The following is a 10,393-nucleotide window of genomic DNA, read 5'->3' on the forward strand; positions in this document are numbered from 1 at the left end:
TGTTCTTAAGCTGCTGATACTACATTCTTTCCTGAGAGTAGTTAGTGATAGTAAGAAAGAGACAGGAAAGGGTCCAAGGCACAGATCAGGTAGGGACAGCAGATGGATCTAGGCAGAGAAAGAAGAGAGAAGAGACGCAGGAAAAGAAGCTGGGGGACAGAAGGCAAAGTTAGCCAACCTCACGATTTTGCTGAAGACTTTTTCCAAAGGCTGACCCGACAGACAACATCACCATCACCAATATACCAACCTCCCTCTCCCTGCCCTGACACGTACATGCTGCATTTCTACAGATACCCCTGCTACAGGTTTAAAAAATTTGTCCTTGGATTCTATCCCGGAACTCACAAGGGAACACACGCTGTTCTTTGGATTGGGGCCACATCTGTACTGTGCTCTATATCTGGACCACCAGGCAAATATCTGGGCAGCGGAAACATACCAAGAGCAACATTAAAGGCAGACTTGGGGAGGACTGGACCACAGGGCCTCTTATTTAGAGTAATATTCCAACCATAGGGCATCATTTCACAGCTCAGAGCCCTTTGAATAGAACTGGTTTGAGAGACCAGTGACATGGGTCCTAGTATTGGCTCTGGCACTGACAGTGTGACAAATCAAGCAGATCACTCCCCCTCCCTCAAATTCCTCATTAGTAAAAATATAAAGGATTTGGTTAAGATGTTTTATGGGACATCTGATAAAGCCTATGGGCCCCCTTCTCAAAATAACATTTTTAAGTGTACAAAATAAAATATATAGAATTACAAAGGAAACCAATTAGATTGAAATAGTTATCAAATCTTAAAAGGAAGGAAGGAAGGAAAGAAGGAAAAGGGAGGGAGGGAGGGAGGGAGGAAGGAAGGCAGGAAGGAAGGAAAGAAGGAAGGAAGGAAGGAAGGAAGGACACAGAACCCAGGTTAAAAAAAACCCTGGTATAGGTGATCTTGAAGGTCCCTTATAGCACCAACATTGTATGTTCTAGCATTCTTTGTTCTAAAGTCCTTCCAGCTCCAACATTGTACATTCTGTGTCCTATCAATAAATCTTCTAAGGTCCCATTGAGTTCTAATATACTCTAACAAATGTTTAAAGCCAGAAGTGATGTTAGAACATTTTATGACTCTAGAACTGGAGTGGAATAAGGATTCACCATCTATCTCCAGAGAGACCACCCACTTGGCTCCAGACTGTAAGGACAAAGGGAAAGACAGAAATTCCCAGACACAGCGGGCTCCATTAGCACCAGGTCAAAAAGGCGGAGATCAAGATTTAAACTAGACAGGACCTTAGAGACCACTGAGTTCAAACCCATCATTTTACAAACTAGGAAACTGATTTTTTTGCTTGTTTGATTTTGCTAGGCAGTGGTGTTAAGTAACTTGCCCAGGGTCCCACATAGGAAACTGATCTTAAGAGAGGTTATGTGACTTTTAAGGGACACACAACTAGTTTGAAGTAGGATTTGAACTCGGGCCTTTCCCATCTTATCTACGCTTTATATCTCTCTCTAGTAGCCTTACATGACAAGATTTTTTAATAAATGTTGGTTTTGTTGCTGTTGTTAAACCAAGTGGGTTAAGGGTGAGGCCTTCAAATCCAAGAGGACCAAATAGGCCTCCCAAATCCTTCCTTCTGATAGATTGCATTTGGAAATATTGTATTTCAATAAAAGTCAAATCAGGCCTCTCTGAAGACAGATGACCACCACCAAAAAGCTTTTATAGTTTTTCAATTTCAGGTGGAGCTTTCTCCTTACAAATCCCTACTGTGATGGCCCCTCATTGCTTATAGAATATGCAGCATTAGCCATAAGTCTTTAAAGCCTGGATATATTCCAGACCATTAGTTTTTATTGTTGAGTTTATGTCATATTACAACAAGATGTCCTCGGCCGCCCAAAGCTACAGATCCGCTCACTTCCCCCAAATCAGTTCAAAAAGACAGCAGGTCAGAATCTCTGACAGCCTGATATAGGCATTAGATGATGATACCCCTGTGGGTGATATGTTCTGTGAAGCCAGTCAGCTCTGGCCTTAGCTTTACATGGGTCAGTGAAGAGAACAGATTTCCTAGTCACGATTTCCTTAAGCCTTCGTTAAGGACTCATGATTTCATCAACGAAGGTCCTCCCTCCACCAAAGCAGTTTGCCACCCAAGTAGGACCTCAAATAGAGATTGAGAGATGCGATGACCAACTCTGCAGCTGATCTGGTGAACCACCCCTCCCAACCTAGCTAGATAGGTCTTCCAACCACACCCATGGAGTCTGTCATCGATACTCAAATTCTTCCAGTTTGATGGAACTTAAAAAAACTTGGACCCTGTAGCCAGAGCCTTTGAGAACCCAAACTTACCTCTATGCCACTATGAGGCTTTGGAGGAGACAGTTCCTAATTCAATTTAACACTTCAACCAATGCTGGTACATGAAAAGTGTTGTATTGGACATTGGGGGTACACAGATGAATTCAGGATATAGTCTTTGCCCTCAAGTTACAGTCTCACAAAGGAAGAGGATATGTAAGTATGGCTAAGTATGGTGGTGCTTGGTAGAACGTATTAGGGACACGGGATGGACACAAAGCGGGCGGCTAGTGGTATTGTAGAAAGAATGTTGCATCTCCTGACTGGTAGTTGACGGACTCAAGGTTCAGAATGAGTGTATATCTGAATGTGACAAATGTGTGGATTTGTTTTTTCTTGACTATGATTATTTGTTACAAAGATTTTGTTTCTCCCTTTCTAATGTGGGGGAAGGGGGGAGCATTTGGAGGGAAGGAGAAACTAGTAATAGTGTTTCCAAAAAAAAGAAAAGAAATTAAAAATGGCCATTGAAGTATCTTTAAAAATGCACTTTAAAAATGGAACAGAAGGAAGCTCAGAAGGTAACATAGCAAGCTTTGAAAATAACATTTTGAATCTATTATTTAATATATAAAACATCATATATTATAATAGTATTAATATTGTAACATAATATATTAAAAAGCAAGCTATACGTAATGGAGATGCATGGTTCCACCATTTCCTTTTTTTCTGTTCTACTTTACATATGGAAATGTTCTCTTTTTATGATGGTCATTCATTCATTCAGAATGAAAACTTTAAATAAAAGTGTTCTTTTCCTGAAGTGCTGGACCTGAAACCAAAAGATTTGGGATTGAGACCCAGCTCTGTAGTTCATTAACTACCAGACCTGGGTCAAGGAGCTTCACGTTTCTGGACCTTAGTTTCCTCTTCTTTACAATGAGGCAGGTAACAGATGGCTCCTGGTCCTAATAGTTTATGATCCTGTGCTCTGAGAAAAATTGATAGAGAAATCACTTTGGACTAGGCAGTGGGTTGGTTTTGGTCCTTTGTTCTCAAAGAGGACCAAAATGACATTGCTGTGTTAGAGTCAAGTTACAATGCATCCGACTGTGGCTGGATCAAAACAATAAGAGCTCGGGATGCTCTACCACAGGTCGGCACAAATAGTCCATGTGAATATCTGAGATGGATTTTCTAAATCTGTGCATCTCACATTTCTTTTGAGCTACTTCAATTCTGCTTTGCTCATCGAGCACAGCACCTTCTCTGATATGGGCACACCATGCTGGGTCGTCCTGTGCCAGTGTCTCCCATGTCACAACTATATGGAGATGGGAGGGGAGAGATGTCAGAGAAGATGTGGTACCTGAGGTCACCACTGAAGGAAAAAAAAAGGGGAGATGCCTGTTAGGCACAATCTCAATGAGTTTAAAATCTAACAAGAGAATGTAGATAAATGTGATACATGGCAAAATATGTTAGGGTCAGAGGAGGGACAAAAAGGGGAGGCAAATTCACAGAGATAAGAATGAAAAAAGAAAAAATAAGCATTTTTAAATTAATTCATCTAATTAATTATTTATTAATTTATGGAATACAACAAGCATTTCCATAACATAATATAATAAAAAGATGACTGCACATAAAATTGCAAATCTATTATGTACAACTTGCTATCCCTTTTAAATATATAATAAAGTTATCTTGTACATTTTTTATTCCTCCTTTTTTTCTTCCCTTCCCCCCACCCTAGAGATAGCCACCACTAGACACAAATACATATATATGTAAAATTATTCTATACGTACTTCTATTTATCAGTTCTTTCTCTGGATATAGATAGCATCTTTCTTTATACATAATTTATACTTAATTTAAGTATTGAAAATAAGCATTTATTAAGCACTTACTACATGCCAGGCATTATGCTAAATACTTTACAGTTATTATTTCATTTAATTCTCACAACAACCCTGGAAAGTATGTGCTATTATTATCCCCACTTTACAGTTGAGGAAACTGAGGCAGGAAGCAGTGAAATGATTTGCCCAGAATCACACAGCTAGTGTATGAGGCTGGATTTGAACTCTGGTCTTACTGACTCCAGGTCTAGAACTCTTTCCACCATGCCACCCAGTTGCCTTGCTCTGTGAATCAGACAGTCGGTCAACAAGCATATAAGTTTCTATATTGTACCAGCACCATGAGAGAATGGAGAGGATGTTTTCATGACATGCCAGCTACCTCTTTTGATTGTCCAAGTATGCATAGAAATGCCCAAGGTCTCTGTCTAAACAGTCCAGGGGGGCACAACCAACAATAGATAGATGACATGAACCCACATTCTATATTATAGCCACAGGGCTGCCTGTGACAACATCTCCTCTTTCCCCATTGTTCACAGCTACTCAGGATATTACCTTGACCACCAGAGAGCCATAATTAACATCGTCCCAAGTAAAGACCATGTGTACAGAGGTCATGACTGCCATATTTCCAACCACAGGACTCCCAGTTATCAGTCAGTCAGTCAGTCAGTAAATGTGTATAATGTGCTTACTGTGTGCCAGGCATTGTGCTAAGCCTTGGAGATACAAAGAAAGGCAAAAGACAGTCCATGCCCTCAAGGAACTCACAATCTAATGGAAAAAGAAGCTGGAAAGTGGAGGTTAGGGGAGAGGGAAGGGGTGAAGGCATGGTGAAATTCAGAGAAATGCATGTGAGTGGATAATGATGAGATTGATGAGGCAAATAGAGTTCTGGGCCTGGAGTCAAGAAGACTCTTCTTCATGAGTTTAAATCCAGCCTCAGAAACTGTGTGACCCTGGGTAAATCACTTAACCCTGTTTGCCTTAGTTTCCTTATCTGTAAAATGTGCTGGAGAAGGAAACAACAAACCAGTGTCTTTGCCAAAACTCCAAATGGGGTCACCAAGAGTCACACATGACTAAAAGGACAGAAGATGAAGAAGAAGAAGAAGAAGAAGAAGAGGAAGAAGAAGGAGAAGGAGAAGGAGAAGAAGGAGGAGGAGGAGGAGGAGGAGGAGAAGAAGAAGAAGGAGGAGAAGAAGAAGAAGAAGAAGAAGAAGAAGAAGAAGGAGAAGAAGAAGGAGAAGAAGAAGAAGGAGGAGGAGAAGAAGGAGAAGAAGAAGAAGAAAAAGGAGAAGGAGAAGAAGAAGAAGGAGAAGAAGAAAAAAGAGGAGGAGGAGGGAGGAGTGAGAGAAGAAGGAGGAGGATGAAGAGGAAGAGAAGAAGAAAAAGAAATAAAACAACAACAACAAAGATGATGATGAGATGGTTGCCCTGGGGCCCTCCGTAAAGAAGGAGCTGAAGACTCCAGAAGGAGCTCCCTGATGTCCACTCTCCCCCATCTTGGACCAGAAGGAAGGAAGGGTCCTGGGATCAGAGAGTACTGAGGAGTTATGAGTTGCAATGTGGTTGTGATCTTTCAGGATAATGAGTTTCTAGAGAACATGATGAAACCCAGAGCCGTTGGGTGGGAAATATTCTATCAGGCCCAAACAGAACAAGGTAGGGGATGCACAGTCATCCCACATCCTTGGACTGTCTCTTGCTGCATTAAGAAGCACAGGAGCCTTCCTGTTTAAGGTAAGGATTGCATTGGTTTCAGTCTCTTTGTCATCGTCTGTCCCCTCTGCCTCTGCCTTATCTGATTGCGTAGGATTAAAAATCTATGTACGTAGGTCCTTATATGTGTTGTCTCCAGCTATTAGACTATAAATCCCTTGAGGAAAGAGACTGTCTCATTTTGTATTTGTATCCCCAGCACTTAGTATAGTGTCTGGAGCACAGCAAGGGGCCAATAAGGTGGCATAGTAGGTAGAGTGTCAAGGCTGGAGTAAGGAAGACCTGAGTTCAAATCTGGTCTGAGACACTCCCTGTGTGACTTCACCCTGTTTGTCTCAGTTTCCTCAACTGTAAAATGTGCTGGAGAAGGAAATGGTAAACCACTCCAGTATCTTTGCCAAGGAAACCCCAACTGGGGTCACCGAGAATCAGACATGACTGAAAATGACTGAACCACAACTGTCACATATTAAATGCTTAATAAATGCATTTTCACTAACTCACTAATCTCAAAAGCCATCGACACCTTGTGTAAGTCATTAGCTTCTCTGGGCCTCAGTTTCCTCATCTATAAAATGAAGTGGCTGGATTGGATGATAACTAGTCTCTCCTAGCACTAAATACTAAGTTGACTCAACTATGACTTATTATTATTTACAGATGACGAAATTGAGGCCCAAGTGAATTCCTCAGAGTGACACAGATCAGAGGTAGAATCCCACTCCTCCCAGCTATACCTTGGTGTCCGCTGCCATGGTTCTTGAATTTTTACCGGTTTTCAGCCCTCTGGCCTTTCCTTAACCTATAGACTCATTGCACCAGACTTCTCAGCTGGCTTCCAATCCCTAGCTCCATCAGATATCCTTTTTTTCCCTTTGTTTCTATGACTGGCTCCACCCTTTCTTTGATGATCTCCCTTTGGCCCTCAATCTCCTGGTTTTCCATTCCATCTCCATGGCCCTCTGACCCCTAAAATAATCTTGCAGAATAGACTGGCAAAAGGTCTAATAACATAAGGGCTGGAAGGATGAGGCAAGCACCTCTGGCCAGGGTCACACAGGGAAGTCAGCCAAAGCAGAGAAAAAAGCAGGCAGGCTCTAGAACCTGATGATACCACCTTCATTTCCCTCTGTTGTGCTTGGGGATCAAAGACAGAGAATGCCACCAGAATATCCTCAGAAAAAAAGACAACTTGGCCCAGTCTGGGGTTATTTCTATTCAACACCTGCAACTGCTAACAAGTTAATCAGCTCAGTCCTACTTTTTCCCTCAATCCATAGACAGAAATAGACTAATGGGGACAATATTCAGCCACTCTCACTTTCCCAAAATGACCCAGAAAAGAGATTCCTTGGAACCAGCTCTCCCTTGAACCTGGAACGCTCTCCCTCATCACCACTGCTTCCTGGCTCTCCTGGCTTTTTGCAAGACTCCACTCAAACCCCACCTTCATCAGGGGGGCCTTTCCCCAACCCTACCCACCACTATGCCTTCCCTCCAAAGCTACTCTCCATTTACACTGAGGGCTCTTACCCTGGGATTCACAGAAGCGGTCTCTGGGTGGTGGTGTTTGTCCTTGGTTCTCAAAGAGGATCATGATGTCAGGGAGGTGATGCCATGACTTGCAAGTGAACTGGATTGAAGTGAGGCAGGGCTGTGCAAAGTCCCCAGCCTCACTCTCTCCTCCGGAGCCATCTGGGTCCAGTGGCAAGATATAGATCAGGTCTGTGGATAGATTGAAGGGAGTCCATGAACTTGGTTGGGGAAAAAGAAATACCTTTTCATTTTCACTAACCTCTAGCTGAAATAACAGCATTTCTTTCAATTATGAACATAGCCAACAAACATTATTCTGAGTCAATAGGCTTCACAAAACTTCTACAAAGGCCCATTATAGAAAAAAGGTTAAGAAACTCTCATTTGGTCTGTCTATATCTTGTGTGTACTGTTATTTATTGTCTCCCCATTAGAAAGTGATCTCCCTGAGGGCAAGAACTGTTTCTGCCTTTCTTTGTCTCTGCAGAGTTTAGCATGGCACCTAGGAGACAGCTGGGAACCAGATGGTGCATTGGATAGAGTCAGGAAGACTCTTCTTCCTGAGTTCAAATCTGACCTCAGACACTTACTAGCTGTGTGACCCTGAGCAAGTCACTTCACCCTGTTTGCCTCAGTTTCCTCATCTGTAGAATGAGCTGGAGAAGGCAATGGCAAACCGCTCCAGTATCTTTGCCAAGAAAACCCCAAATGGGGTCACAGAGTTGGACATGACTGTAAATGACTGGATGAACTAGCAGATAGTTAGGCCTTAATAAATGCTCATTGACTGCTATGAACAAGAATCCATGTGGGTAGCTCTGAGGTAAACTGCCCACCTGGCACAAATAGCCAGTATGGGACTGTAGCCACCAATAAATAGTCCTGTTTGCTACCTGTCAGATTGCTGTGTACCTTTACAAGGGAGCATTTCCCAGTTGTCAGGTGAGACTTGTTTGCACAGCAGACAGGCAGGAGGCTGCCAGAGAGAATGGAGAAAGAAGCACCAGGGGAAGGTGAGTTTTAATCCTACGATAAAGGCCACTTCATGTTGCCTACTGAGCATGGGAAGTCTCATACCCACAGGTGTGTATCACAGTTAGAAAAAGGTCAGAAGCCTGATTGGAGCAGAGAGGGATGAGATCCTCTGGAGAGAACACTTCGGTCCTTGAGGGAGGGCTCAGCTGCCTTGGAGAAGGAAGGAGCTATTAATTCCCAGGAATGTCTTGGCTTCCAAGAAACTTGCTAAGGATTCTGATCCTGATAATCCAAGAAGTCTAGAGTGGTACTTAGTAAACATTTTCCCCTCTCCCTTGATTGTGTTTGGAAGCAAAATCCTTCTTCCCCACTTTGGAAGGAAAATAACAGAAGGAATACATGAAACCCTGAATCACAGAGTTTCACAGCTGTTCCAGACCTTGAAGAATCAGCTAATCTAATCCCCCTACCTCTATTTTAAAGAGAAAAAAAAGACTGAGGCCCAGAGAATGGGAGGGATTGGCTCAAGGATAGCGTAAGATACAAGGCTCAAATGCAGACCTCCTATTTTTCCATGGGATGTTCTTTCCAGTTCCCCTACCCTTCCTCTTTCACCATATCTTCCCCTGGTGTTTTTCTCTCTCCTTCAAATCCAGAGTCACGACATTTGTTGAAATGCCTAGAATAGTAGGGATGGTGCATGTTAAGTGACATTCAAATTTCATCTGTCATCAGAGAGTGATTGTTTTCAAAGATCCCCCTAAACCAGCCTGGATCATCTCTTCAGAATGTGAAGATGCTTTTAATGAAATCAGAAATAACCCAGGCTCCTATGTGAAATGCTCAGCTCTAGCCAGAGGCAAAGCCTGATTGCAGAATTTTAATTGCCCCAAATTGGGCTAATAATAGAAATCCTGACAGGCAAAACGATGGGCCTGGGTATTCTTGGGCCTCCCTCTACTGACAACCCATAGTAGCACCGCCTGCACAGCCTTCCTCCCAGGAAACCCTCTTAGGCTCCTGTTTACTTGGCTCTGAGACAATGGATTGAAACATGAACAATTCCAAATAATAACAGACTTCTAAACAAGATTGTGTCAAGATCAGTCTTGATATTTTAATTTGCTTTCGTGTAGGCAAAATAATTGAGTTATCTACACACCAGATAACTGGTTTTAAAGGTAGTGTTTCTTTCTCATACTGGATTGACATATTGATGACCCCCCCCATACACATACCACACATACACAAAGGTAAGGTATCCCCCTACAATGAGGCCTCTTGGAGTGGACAAAGATGTATAGACAGATGCTGGAAAAGATAGCATCGATCATCAGCTACACTGAGGTTTCATATCAGGCAGATTTGTGGGGACAGCAAAGCATAGATTCAGATGAGTGTAGTAACTTCTTGGTTTGCACTATGTCAACAAGGCAGGAGGGGAGAGTTAGTAAAGGGGAGGGAGGAGCAAAGTGGTATGAGGAGTACAGTCTGTTAACGGGCCCAATGGTGGGCGTGCAATGCTCCTGGGGAAGGGCTGTTTCATTAAGGACTGTCTTACAGCAAATAGATTCATCGAATCACAGAATATTAGCGATGGCAAGGACATTTGTGAATATTACCTCCTTCCCAATATTGCTGAGGGCAGCCCTGCAAATGTACCTGAACTCGCATCTCCTACATTCTCACCATTGCATGCTAGTTCTGGCTTCTCTTTGAGCTCTGGTATTCTTACCCTCCTTCCACTCAGCTTCCTCACAATGAGTTGTCAACTCATCTCAGCTCAAAGAAAGTCAGAGGTGGAAAAGACTGCAGGAAGTGGAATGGTGAAGTCTGAAGGGACTTGAGCACATAGAATGTTGGAGATACAAGGCACACTTAGAATATTAAACCTAATAGGGACCATTTTAAGATTATCTGTGAGCCCTGGATTTAATCAGAGAAACAACTCAAAATCCAGTCCTGACACCAGTGATAAGTATC

The sequence above is a fragment of the Vombatus ursinus genome, unplaced genomic scaffold, assembly GCF_900497805.2.
Source record: "Vombatus ursinus unplaced genomic scaffold, bare-nosed wombat genome assembly UNPS02014864.1, whole genome shotgun sequence".
Classification (NCBI taxonomy): domain Eukaryota; kingdom Metazoa; phylum Chordata; class Mammalia; order Diprotodontia; family Vombatidae; genus Vombatus; species Vombatus ursinus.